The following is a 12,622-nucleotide window of genomic DNA, read 5'->3' as shown; positions in this document are numbered from 1 at the left end:
TCCCGATTTATTATTCAAGCCAAAATGTTTTATCTTTTACTTCAAATGCTTTCTTTGACCCTTGTTCCTCATTCTACCCGTTCTTACATATTATATAGTTATTTCTTTGTTTTCATCTCAATCACCTTAATTTTATAAATGCCTTCACCATTTTCGTTATGGGCTATTATAACTTAACTGGCTTTTAATATTTTTTTTGCCAGTCTAGGCTTGAGCTCAGGGCCTGAGCACTGTCCTTGGACTTTCTCAAGGCTAGGGCTCTACCACTTGAGCCTCAGCACCACCTCCAGCTTTTTTTCTATGTATGTGGTACCATGGGATCAAACTCGGGTGTTTGTGCAAGCTAGGCAAGCACTCTACCGCTAGGCTAAACTCCTGGCCCCTTAACTGGCTTTTATTTCTGTTTTAGGTCCTGTTTTGCTCCAGGATAGCCTTTGTATTTTCTTGCCAAAATGATCTCTATATTGCTGGTGGCTGTGTTTATGATTTGGCAGTTTCTAGATCTCTTTATCCTGAATCCCAATCTCCCTCCCTCTCTTAATATTTAGAACTATTTGTAAGTCTGAGAAAATACCCTGTGATTAAAAGGAAATAGTTTCATGTGGGTTAATATGCTGGTATCACCATATATTAGTCACAGGTGAAGTAGCACGTTAGTCACCTTGGCAGGGTGGAAAGACTGTTGGTGGCATAATTCTCACATGCGAAGTGTTTTCATATGTATGAATCATAGTTTTACATTCAGAAGAGCTGTTGAGCATGGAGGTGGAGTATGGACAGTGACTAATAAGTATAACAGCTTGACTGTTGAACTGTCATTTTTGTCTCCAACAAGACATCAGGTAGGAGCTGAAAGAATTATGCAAATGAAGAACAATAAATGTAGTAAATAGTTAGGTGGTGAGGTTCACAAATTTATGTAACAACACCAAGAACCTCTTTAATGCAGAGACAGGAACTTACCACTTGAGCTTTACTGTCCAGATGATGGTGAAAGATAGAACTGGAACTGTGAACCCCAGGAATGAATTATGATGTCCGGTCTGTTGCAATATGCTCCAGAGCTTTTTTTTTTTTTTTTTTTTTTTTTTGCCAGTCCTGGGCTTGGGCTCAGGGCTTGAGCACTGTCCTTGGACTTTCTCAAGGCTAGAGCTCTACCACTTGAGCCTCAGCACCACTTCCAGCTTTTTGCTATGTATGTGGAGTACCGAGGAATTGAACCCGAGTCTTCGTGCATGCTAGGCAAGCACTTTAACCAGTAGGCCAAACTCCCGGCCCAGCTCCAGAGCTTTTATTCACGATGGCCACCTGTAGTAGTGTTACTTCAACAGAGTAGGAAGGGGAGCAACATGGCTGATGGCTGTGACATACTAAATAAAGTCAGTCCCCAATGGCTCTTTGAATTCTTAAGTTGGTCTTATCATCTAAGAAAGATCAGGGATTCAGGAGCTGTGATTGTTATCATGCAGGATGCTTCTCACTCCCTACTCTCCACTTACATGGAATTCCACACTGGAGAGGCTGTCTTCATTTTCTATCCTAAGCTTCTAAGCAATGCATAATAGGTCTGAATCATTCTATTCAGTTAGGAAAGCTAGACTCTGCAAAGAAGAGAACTGCATCCTTCTGATCCTAGATTCAGTTTGGTCATCATCCACCTTTCCAGCAGAACCACCATATTTGAAGTTCAGTCAAATATCTTGCCAAGATGCTCAGGAAATGTTGGAAATAGAGATAGCTCTATCTTCTGTCAGATAACTTCACACAGGAAATTCCTTGTGCCATGAATTTGCTGCCTAAGATATTGAGAACTTGTGAAAGGAGAGTACTTTTCAGGGTACCAACATTTCTTGTACTTTTTATTTATAGAGAGAAACTCTTAGCTATGAAAGAAATGTGAGCTTTTATTTGTCCCCAGACCATAGTTCATATCAAACCACTGGATTTGAGCTGAAACACTGATCTTGGAAGTCATTTCTCAGTTCTAAAACAGTGAAGGACTGAGGTTGTTGTGATGCCCTTGATGATCCATGCTTGTAGTTCAAAGCTACTATTGCTGCTGAAGTGCAGTCAAGATGAAGGTTGGACTACAGAGTAAGGGTTCTAGCTGACCTGGAACTGATCACAAATGGAAAGTAAAGCTCAGCCACAGAACTGTAAAATATATCAGACCTTTGGTTATGTCACAGTTTTAGGAAAAGAGAAAACCTAAGAGTCTTAAAAAGAAACATTAGATAATTATACTTTTGCCTTAGCCCTGGCCAGCGAGAGGGATCTAGAGTAGACAAAAGGAGCAAAGGGTCATGGCTTAGGTTCTTGAAGAGAAACAGAAGTGAAATCTCAGCAAACTATTAGCTTGAGTATCAGTAGAGTTGGAATGAGAGAGAATTCAGCCTTGAGCCAACAGGCCAAAGGTCAGGATTTGGCTGTGATGTGCAGAGAATTTACAAGGAGTAAGCTTCATATTTTTTATACAGTTCATCTCAAAGTAGAATATTGTAACTAGTATAATGAAATATCAGAATTGATGCCATATAATGAAGTATCTATTTGATTTTACATTATTTGCTTTTATTTGATTAGGCCTCCTTTGTAGACTAGAAAAAGTTCAAACTATTCCATTGGAGGTTTTTTGTTGTTGTTGTTGTTGTTGATGTTGTTTTGGTCCTAGGAAAATTCTGGAGATAATATGTTTAGTAATGAAAGTGGTTATTTCCTTCTCATGGTCAAAGATTGAAATTATAGCTAATCCTATTGCTACCTTTTAATGGAAATCTAGACACTTCTTTTTCCTTTTCTATTGTTCTTCAGCTTTAAATGTTGAACCCTTCAAAAGATAGGAATACTGCAGAGGGAAGATAAAAATAATAAGGGAAGGAAATTTTTTTTAACATTTTAGCAGTGAGGTATTCTATCTAGTTCCTTATCTCAGCACAGGGCTGGTATTTACAAGCATACCCCATACCTTATACTCCTGGTTGTGGGGTTTTGCCACCTACATGACATTGCTGGTTTACCTATGCTTAGGTTATCTTTAGGAACTCATTAGAAACTCAGCTTCTTGACATTGAGGTCTATTTGCTTTTCTGGGGAAGCAGAATCATTGACAGGACTTATATCACCACATACTGCCTCTCTGTTCCTTTAGTTCCTTCCTTTAGTGCATAGGAAACCCTTTTACCACCTTGCCTTGGCAAGTCCGGGCATGCATGAAGATCTGCAGCTATGTCTTCAGTTTGCTCATTAACACTGGCCACTCCTACTCTGAAATTTCAGATTTCTCAGAGAAGAGTCAACACCGTTCCACTGTGTACATCAAATGTAAAGCTACTTGCTCACTTTTTTTTTTTGGCCAGTCCTGGGGCTTGAACTCAGGGCCTGAGCACTGTCCTTGGGCTTTCTAAGGCTAGAGCTCTACCACTTGAGCCTCAGCACCACTTCTGGCTTTTTATATGTAAGTGGTACTAAGGAACTGAACCAGGGTCTTCGCGCATGCTACACAAGCACTCTACCACTAGGCCACACTGCTGGTGTGTGCCCACTTCTTTGAAGAAGCCAGTCGAGGCATTTTTCACTTGAAGATATACAGAATTTTGTCTTTCCACAGAATGTGTTAAATAATAAATTTACAAACTGTCAATTTTGTTAACATTTATTCACCAAGTATCACTAGGACCACTTGATAGCCTAGGCTATAGGCAACACAGTTTCATTTATTACAATGCTAACTACTAATGGTAACTCTTAGGTTATACAATACACTTTGCATTAACATAGAGGCTATAGGAGAGCTAGGAATGGTTAAAAGGGCTCCAGAATTATAAGAAACCTACCTAAAGCAAGAGCAGAGAGAGGATACAGTTTCAAAAAGAGCCTCTGCATGTGATCAGATGCAATACTAGGGATCTTAAAACTGTCATGTAAAGGTTGAGACTTAGTGATGTCAAAATGCATTGTTGCTCGAGTGTCAATGCTAGTTGAAGGTACAGCACTGATATCAGGAGATTTTGAGTCCAGGCAAGGAGCTGATTCTCTAATTGGATCTGGAGGGACAGCAGTTTGACTGGGTCATGTTCAATAGGGGCTAGAGCTGAATTTAAAGTCCAGTGACAAAACTGATACTTGAGGCATGATCTGATGATGGGTTGGGAATGCCGCCATTTCCCAGTGCTAAGTGTTTATCTTTTTACATTGTTTTGGTAAGAGGGTCTGGCCAATCCTGTATACTAAATCCATGCCTCACATTTCTTGTATGGTTTGACATATTTATTGATGTAATTGTTGATTGGCACAAATAAAGTTTATCAGTTTATGTCGTATAATATGCAGACAGATGGTTGTTGTTTACTTGCATTAAACAACATATGAAGTCCTTTTTATATTGGCACATATACTGTATGTGAAATGGCTTAGGGCAAAACAATGTCTTTACAAAATGGAGTGGGTCAAGCTAGAAACAGCCTTAAAACTGCTGAGTAGTTACACATTTGAGGAACACAAGACATCCCAGCCTATTCCCTGTTTAAACATCCTTTTCTCCAGTTTCAGAGACAATAGAATAGTAAAATAAATCTAATACAAACCTAAATAAAATCTCTTTTTTTTGCCAGTCCTGGGCTTGAGCACTATCCTTGGACTTTCTCAAGGCTAGAACTCTACCACTTGAGCCTCAGCACCACTTCTGGCTTTTTTTCTATGTATGTGGTACCAAGGAATCAAACCCGGGTCTTCGTGCATGCTAGGCAAGCACTTTAACCACTAGGCCAAACTCCCGGCCCCTAAATAAATCTTAATAGCAGATATTTGGAACAAATCTGTAAATAATGTACTGTTTTTTAACTTACCATGCCAATTTTTAAATTTATCATCAATTCCAGATATAATCTATGAATTATCTGCTTACCTGATAGATGAGATTTACTTTACTTAGTTCTTTTCTTATCTTTCCAATAGATTCTACAAAAATGTGATGGCTTTCTCAGTTTCTTCATTTGAATGTAATTATGACTATCATTTCCTCAATTGTGAACACTATCTCTGGCCTCCTTTTCTTTTTTTTTTAATTTATAAAGACCACATTTATTTTTTTAGTCAGAACTCTGGTCCTATGTCCATCCCCACTTCTCCCTCTCCCCCAAGAACTAGCCCCCTTGTTTGGTTTGGATCTCTGCAAACATTTTTGTGATCAGTGGCATATTGTATGTATAATTACACCCATGGATATCTGCTTGAAAAAGCAGACAGGTGAGGATTTCATGGTGTGACTCTCTACTGAAATGTGTATGTCTTGAGCCAGAGTGTGCATGCGCTTTCCCAGGTAGCGCATGGCAACTTACCAAGACTTGTCTTAAGCGCCTGTCTTAGTCTGGCCTCCTTTTCTTCCTCGATGAGAGTATTAGCACTTCTGCCACTTCTTAACCTTTTACTTGCAATCTCTGTAGCCACAGACTCTCTAAAAACTCACCTAGATCTCAGCTGCTCCTTCCAGAAGCACTTCTGTGAGACTATTATCACTGGCTCCTCTCTGACAGGCTAGCTGGTACCAGTTTGTTTTTATTGTCTAGATATTGAAATCTCTGGCTTCATGACAGATCCTCCTATTGCCTACATATTGGTGATACAGTCATTTATTCCTTTCCTTTTCATTTAGTCGGAACTAGAGGAGATGAAATAAAAACATGTTCACTAGCTTGAACCAAAAGTCAATGGTAGTTTCATGTTTTACAAGACATTGCAACATTGACTTCCACTTGTTAAGATATAAAATGCTAAAGAAAAACTTCAGTGGAAACAACAAATTCATTATTAAGGGTCCTGTGCACATAAAGTCTAGAAGAGAATGACTTCTTCAACTAAATGAGGAAAGATCACAGCAGCTTCCATACCCGGGGCCAGTGCCAGCCTGGGAGCTGGTGGGTGAGGAGTAGAGCTGCTGATTTTGCAGGGATATAGAAACTGGCTGAGTATTTGACAACATTGTGGGTTGGTGAGATGGGTCTTCATTGGCATTAAGTTTTCCTGCCTCTTTGGAATGTGATAAGGTAGCGGAAGTGGAGGAGGGGCTAGTAAGCAAAGAGACTCCATATGGCTTTAAACATTCTCATGGTGCTTGGATTCAAGTGCTTGTATTTGCTGGAGTTAAGACTAAATTTTAATCAAAGTTATCTCAGAATGAGACCCATTTCTCTTCCAGTTCAAACACTGAGAAGATCAAATTGCATAGTCTGTTGGTAGCTGATGTTTGTGAGGTTAGGGACTGGACTGACTAGAAGAGAACTCAATCTCAAGCTGTAGCCCACTTCCAACACAATTAGACTTGCAGAGGATTCTGAAAGATAAATAGAGTCTTATCATAAGCCCCCAAATGAATGGCATATGCTTCTGAGCACACATACACACACACATTTTACTTTCCAATTTTTTAATTTAATTTTTGTAGTTGTAGAGTTTGTACTTAGTGCCTGGACACTGTCCCTAAACTCTTCTGTTTAGGGCTAATGGTCTACTACATTGAGCCACAGCTCCATTTTTAATGTATGAGTGGTTAATTGGATTTAAGAGTCTCATGGGGACTTTTCTACCCAGGCTAGCTTCAAATCACAGTCTTCAGATCTCAGCCTCATGAGTACCTAGGATTGCAGGCTTGAGCAACTGGTACCCAGCTACCTTCCAATGTTTTAGTACACAATGCAGAATTCAGGAAATGGTAGTAAAACATTATCAAAAATTATGTGAAGAGTAAGGTGTTAATAGACTTGTATACCACCAGCAGGCAGCTGAGAGCTAAAGATCATGGTTCAAATCCAGCTAGGGAAGAAAAGTCCAGAAAGATTCTTATTCCCAATGAATCACCAAAAAGCCAGAAGAGGAGCTGTGACTCAAGTGGTAGAACATTATCCTTGAGCACTAAAGCTCAAAACAGCACCCAGGCGGGGTGGGTCCTCGGCATCTCCTGCCCCATCTGCCCTAATGCAAATCAAAACAACTCTAAGATTTCACCTCACTCCAGTTAGAATGGCCAGGATCAAGAAAACTAATAACAACAGATGCTGGAGGGGATGTGGCCAGGAGGAATCACTACTACACTATTGGTGGGAGTGCAAACTGTTCAACCACTATGGAAAGCAGTATGGCTGTTGCTCAAAAGACTAAACATAGAGCTCCCCTATGACCCAGCAATTCCACTACTTGGCATTTACCCAATCATCCAGAAACAAGGACATACTAAATCCACTAGCACAACAATGTTCATTGCAACACTATTTACCATAGCAAAAATATGGAACCAACCTAGATGTCCCTCAGTTGATGAGTGGATCAACAAGTTGTGGTATTTGTACACAATGGAATTCTATGCTGCTGTCAGAAAGAATGACATTGCCCCATTTGTTAGGAAATGGAAAGACTTAGAAAAAATCATATTAAGTGAAGTAAGCCAGACTCAAAGGAACTTAGGCTCAATGGTTTCTCTCTTTGTCATAATCAGTAGAAACCTTGGGCTCTCCTAGCAGAGATTTTCAATAGAGCAAAATCTTGATACAAAAGGCCATATAGTATGATGCTAAATGAAAGGACCTCTAGGATATAGAAACAAAAGCCATATAATGAATGATTGTTGTCCTTAATGTACTATGTTATCTTTCATCTCTTTTGTTATCTGACATATCAGATATATTTGTATTTGGTTATTTCAAATTGGATAGGGAAGGGGGGAAAACAAGATGAGGGGTGGGGGTTGGGCGAGGGAAATGGGGAATAAGACATGTGAAAGGGTATCAATGTATGTGAATTAATGCACCTTCTATTTGGCAAATATCATGTAACCCTTCTATTAATTACAATAAATATATGGAAAAATAAGGAACAGCACCCAGGCTCTGATTTCAAGCCACATGACAAACAAAGACAAAAAAAATTTAATGAAGAACAGAATATCTATAATAAAGAGACACAAAACCAATAGAGGAAAATATGCTAAAGATTGTATTGAAGGTACTATAGAAGGTAGGAAAGGAAGAAGTAGGAATGAAAGATCAATAGGACAAAAAGAAAACAAAAGGCTAAATTTAAAGTTAATTTTATGGATATTATATTAAATGTAAATGAAATGCTTCAATTAAAAATGAGAGGTTCAAAGTAAGAAAGAATTTCTCAGTCTCAGCACTGTTGATATCTAAAACAAGATAGATCTTCATGGTGTGAATCTATCCTGGGCATTACAAGATGTCCTATAATATCTCTGGCTTCTACACAGGAGGTACCAGTAATATTACTTCCCTCCCTTCATGTGTGATAATCAAAACTATCTCCACATATTTCCAAATATCCTTTGATGAGATGAGAATTAAAAGACTGATGATTAGATGGTTTGGAAAAAATATACATGTGGAGATATACTATGATAGTGTTCAAGGAACAGGATATAAAATTATTCTATGTAACCAACCATATTAATCTATATTAACCTATATTAATTACAGATAAAGTAGATTGGAAGACAAATATTAGCACAGATAGATAAAGTCTTTGGTATCTCTAAGGAGTTTAATGGGAAGCACAAGATAATAGATCTTCAAAGTACATGAAGAATTAATTGACAAATAAAGGGAAAATGATAATTATACAATATTTGGACATTACAACCCTGCTGTTCCAGTTGCCAGAATATACCAAAGTCAGTGAGGTTATATAGAATACTTGAAAATACAATTTAATCAACTTGACTTAAATGATACTTCCATAATATTAAACTCAATGATTTTTACAATAGCCTTGTTTTTAGAGTTGCCCAGAAAGTTCATCAAGAAAGACCATGTAAGTCTCCACACCTGGAAACATTCTCTTTATGGTATCCAGGTATAAGTATACTGTGAATTCCAAAGAAACTGCTGTTGAGGTAAAGGTGTGATTGCTCAGGATTCAGAGTTTAGTGCTATATTATAGATGCTTGATACATATTTTTCATACTACCAAACTTCTACAGAAAACATGCCATCTTTCAACAAATCTAAAATTATTACTTTGCTACTTACATTAAGCACATTTGCTTTGACCTTGCTTTTAAGGTACCATTTGCTTTGGGGCAGGTGTGTTTCACAAAAATACTACACCACAATTTAAACACAATTAAAGATAGTGAGGGACTTACTGTGAGCATCTCAATTCCACCTGAACTGGGGACATATTTTGGTTTTTGAAATTTGTTAGCTTGTTTATTTATTTGATTGTTCTACTAGAAACCATGTGTTATAAATCATGTGTAATGGATAATATGAGTTTCCTTTTCTTAATGAAATGGGGCCAACATTTCAACTGAGTACCTAGAGTATTGGCAAAAATGAGTTTCTTCATTGATACAGTCATTGAAGTCCTTTGCTCAAATAAGAATATTTACCACAGAGAAACAAATTAGCTCATTCTAATCTTATAATAAAGCAGACATTCCTAACTCGGGTAGTATCAACAGCTTTGTATTGGCTAAAATAAAAAAAAAATCCAATAATAAAAACTTTACCTAGATCTACAAATGGTATATATGCCTGTACTACATATTCAACTTTCCAAAAAGAAAAAAAAACAAAAACCAAAAAACAACTGAGCTGAGCAAACTTCTGTCTTGATTGTTAAACAGAAATCTTCCATTTAAAAGATAAACTGCTTAACTTTGGAATCATGCTTGTCAACTTTTTGGTTGCAAATATTTTCTATAAAAGATTGAAAAAAAAACCCTACAACTGATTCTTGTGCCTAACACACATTGGATAGTCAGGAAAAGTTTTATTGAAACAACATCGTTGATTTCTGTATCTCCTCCGGCAGTCACTTACCCTTCATTTTTTTCTTACAGGAATAACAGAATAGGAGAGAATAACAAACAGGGGAGAACAACAAAAGCTAAATCAGACAGGATGAAAACAAGAAGAGTAAAAAGGTAGATTTAAACCCTCACTACTTTAAGACTTTATAATATGGGAGTATGCTAGAATAGAGTATAACTGACATAAACTCATTTGTCTAGTCCTTAGAAGTTTTCGTCTAACAAATAGAAGTTTTACAACTACTCTGTCATTGGTGCTGTAGGTTCACAGCACCCAGGGATGTCTCTTAGTTTTCACAATTCACATTTGAAATAGATGTTGTGTCCCCTATTTAGAAGTGAGAATTACCTAAAAGTGCTACAACAGTAAGTGTCAGAAAACGAATTCAAGTCATGTCTAAATCACATTTCTCACCATAACAATTTATGTATTTAATAACATTCAGTTTGGTCACGATGCTCAAATATAGCCTACAATTTTAATTATCCATAAGGAACAGATGGACAAATGTTTTGCAAGAAACTCGCCTTATTTTCAAAAGCAAACTTCATGTTAAAGAAATATATCTGTAAAGTCTATGTAGTAATCTTAACCTACATTCTATGTACAGCTATTAAAAATTTAAATCAATCATTTATAGAAGCATTATGTATCCTATTTTGTCATATTATGGAGTGCAATGCACATACATTTCAGTTCTGCTCAGGTCTCTAATTCTGCTAAACATTTCTGAAGTGATTTATAACATAAGACAATATAATCCTATTAGATGATACTTAAATTTGCAAATTCATTTCCAGTTAAGATTTGTGCAAAATAAAATCGAATTATGCTGAGGAATATCAAATCTGCTAATCAATTCTGTTTAAATGAATTCCCAGGAAATAGCTGGTGTTGGCTGTGATTCTTCGTACAACAGTTATCCTACAGCTACACTGCTTTGTAGAAGTATCAATCTTGTTATGCTTTTGCAGAAAAGAGGATTGCATTATCTACTTACCACAAAATGAGAATTTTGCTGCCAAAACTATTAAAAGCAGAAGCACTCTGGTTGTTTACCGGTGGTCATTCATTTTCAGGTACATTCATTTTTATTTTCTTCATATCTTTACTGCTCAAGTCCCAGTGCTTTCCTACTGATTTCACTGTATTTTATGTACAATTATAGCTATAATACAATGTGGCTATCGTTTGTCACTAGAACATTTAATGGAAATAAGCTTAAAGAACACCCATCCCTAGAAAAGATATATGGATGGCACTTAAACCTTTGGTCCTTAAGTCATCTATGTAACGGGAAAGCCCATGCAAGAGATGAAAAATTTCCAGAAAACATGAGCCATCTCACTAATTTTATGCCCAAATCCATCAATAATTGTGCTTATCATTTTATGAGCCTCTAGTATTCTTTATATGCATTTTAAATTAAAATTACCTAATTGCATGCATACTGCATCATCTAAAGCATCTCAAAGAATAATTCTCAGAAGAGAGCCAGAAAGCTGATGAGCTAGTATTGTTTTGTGATAAAAATTATTAATTATTAAATGCCAAGGGTGCCTCTACACTTGTCATTTTATTTGAAGTAAACTAAAATTTGCCAACATATTATGAAGTATACTTTTTTGCCAAACCAAAATAACATAGTTTTCTTTTATTGGATTTCCACAGTGTCAGTCAGTTCAGGTTCCTAGCTACACAAAGACAGGCTATCAACAAAATATTTATTATTGATAGAAAGAGACTGATTTGGCAGTTGCTGCAAGTCAAAGCAAAGGAGATTAAAGTGAGCCAAACACATTCCTTTTCAAAGTGAGCTCCAGAAATGACAGTTTCAAAGACATACTAAACAACCTGTTTAGATTTTGTTGAGTTGCTTAGAATGACTAATTTTTAATAGGAATTGTTTTTCAAGCAAATATGAAAATCAGGTCTTAAACAGAGGTTTATAAGCCTGCTTATGATTAGTGAGACAGAATTTTTAAACGTGTTCTTAATGGTACTAAATTAAAAGTTGAAAGGAGTGTGTGCATATGTGTGTGTGTGTGTGTGTGTGTGTGTGTGTATGGTTGTGTATGTGTGTGTGTGTTTGTGTTTTGGAGTTTTTTTTGCCAGCCCTTGCTGGGAAGGCAAAGGCCTGAGCACTGTGCTTGGTCTTTCTCAAGGCTAGATCTCTACCACTTGAGCCACACCACCACTTCCGACTTTTTCTATGTATGTGGTACTGAGGAATTGAACCTAGGTCTTCGTGCACACCTCTAGGTCAAACCTTTTTTTTAATGTACTAGAAATAAGCTAACAGGGTAATGCAGACAACTGGTGGTCATTTACCCTTTTTCACAAACCTGTGAAGAACTCCTGCTATTTTTATCCATGTTTTAGGAGTGAGGTAAAAATAACCTCCAGATCACTCAGGAAGGCCAAGGGAAGATTCGTTCTGGGTTGGCTGTTTCTAAAGCTGGATTTGAAGCATTCCTCTTTCTTTAATTAGTGTGCCATTTGAGTGTAAAATGTTCTTCTTCATTAAAGGCACCAAAGACTAATATATTCAGGAAGCTCAGAATCTTCAAAATTGAGTCAGTCACTGGATTATTGGGCTTTCATCATGTTTTTTTCCTTTCCAATAGAGTTACTCCACACTTGTACTTTCAAGCTCCTGACATTTGAATGCTTACCTCATGCTCTGTGTTCTTCTGATTTAATCCTTTTAACACCTCCACAGTCTAGTTTTCACTATCTCCAGTTAAATTCACATATAGCATAATGCTAAAATTTGGATATCTTAAATGTCTTCCTGAAGCTCA

General features: G+C 37.1%; 1 protein-coding gene across 1 annotated transcript in view; it reads left to right on the top strand.

Moving 5' to 3' along the window:
* Tmem168 (transmembrane protein 168) overlaps positions 1-10,876 on the top strand; it is a 38,071-nt gene extending 27,195 nt beyond the window's left edge. Inside the window, exons 7-8 of the mRNA XM_090333178.1 lie at positions 9,848-9,931; positions 10,700-10,876. The gene's annotated coding sequence lies outside the window, so the exon portion shown is untranslated. The remainder of the gene's footprint in view (positions 1-9,847; positions 9,932-10,699) is intronic.
* The last annotated feature ends 1,746 nt before the right edge of the window (positions 10,877-12,622 follow it).

Source organism: Megascapheus bottae, chromosome 5 (genome assembly GCF_031878675.1).
Source record: "Megascapheus bottae isolate mThoBot1 chromosome 5, mThoBot2.hap1, whole genome shotgun sequence".
Taxonomy (NCBI): Eukaryota; Metazoa; Chordata; class Mammalia; order Rodentia; family Geomyidae; genus Megascapheus; species Megascapheus bottae.
The sequence above is the reverse complement of the archived record's forward strand: the minus strand, read 5'-3'. Positions and strand labels throughout refer to the sequence as shown.